Source organism: Cynoglossus semilaevis, chromosome 12 (assembly GCF_000523025.1).
Source record: "Cynoglossus semilaevis isolate Cse_v1.0 chromosome 12, Cse_v1.0, whole genome shotgun sequence".
In the NCBI taxonomy this organism is placed as follows: domain Eukaryota; kingdom Metazoa; phylum Chordata; class Actinopteri; order Pleuronectiformes; family Cynoglossidae; genus Cynoglossus; species Cynoglossus semilaevis.
This window is the reverse complement of record NC_024318.1, coordinates 5,287,132-5,287,491: the sequence shown is the minus strand read 5'-3', so window position 1 is coordinate 5,287,491 and position 360 is coordinate 5,287,132. Positions and strand designations below refer to the sequence as shown.

Genomic DNA, 360 nt, shown 5'->3' with positions numbered 1-360 from the left:
CACACACACACACACACACACAGTCTCCCCCACATGCGTTTCCCATGTCCCTCCTGTGTCCATACTCTCCCCCCTGTCCTCCTCCTCCTCCCCTCTGTTTATCTTCCCATTTCCTCCGTCCTCTCTCTCCTCCAGCCTGTCCTCCTCTCCCGTCTTCCGCGGCTCCCTCCATCCTTCCAGCCTGTCCCTCCTCTCCTCTTTCCTAATCCTGCAGACACAGACCTCCAACCTCCCCCCTTCTCCTCCTCCTCCCTCCCTCCCTCCATCAACACTGGTGGAAATAACGAAGGTTTGACAAAAACACAAACAACAGAAAAAAAAACTAAACTGAAATTTAAAAAAAAAAAAAAAAGATTGAGT

The 360-nt window shown here is 50.8% G+C and overlaps 1 protein-coding gene across 1 annotated transcript in view; it reads left to right on the top strand.

Annotated features, from left to right (window-relative positions):
- Positions 1–360, top strand: part of camkmt (calmodulin-lysine N-methyltransferase) — a 49,154-nt gene that overhangs the window by 47,303 nt on the left and 1,491 nt on the right. The window lies entirely within an intron of this gene.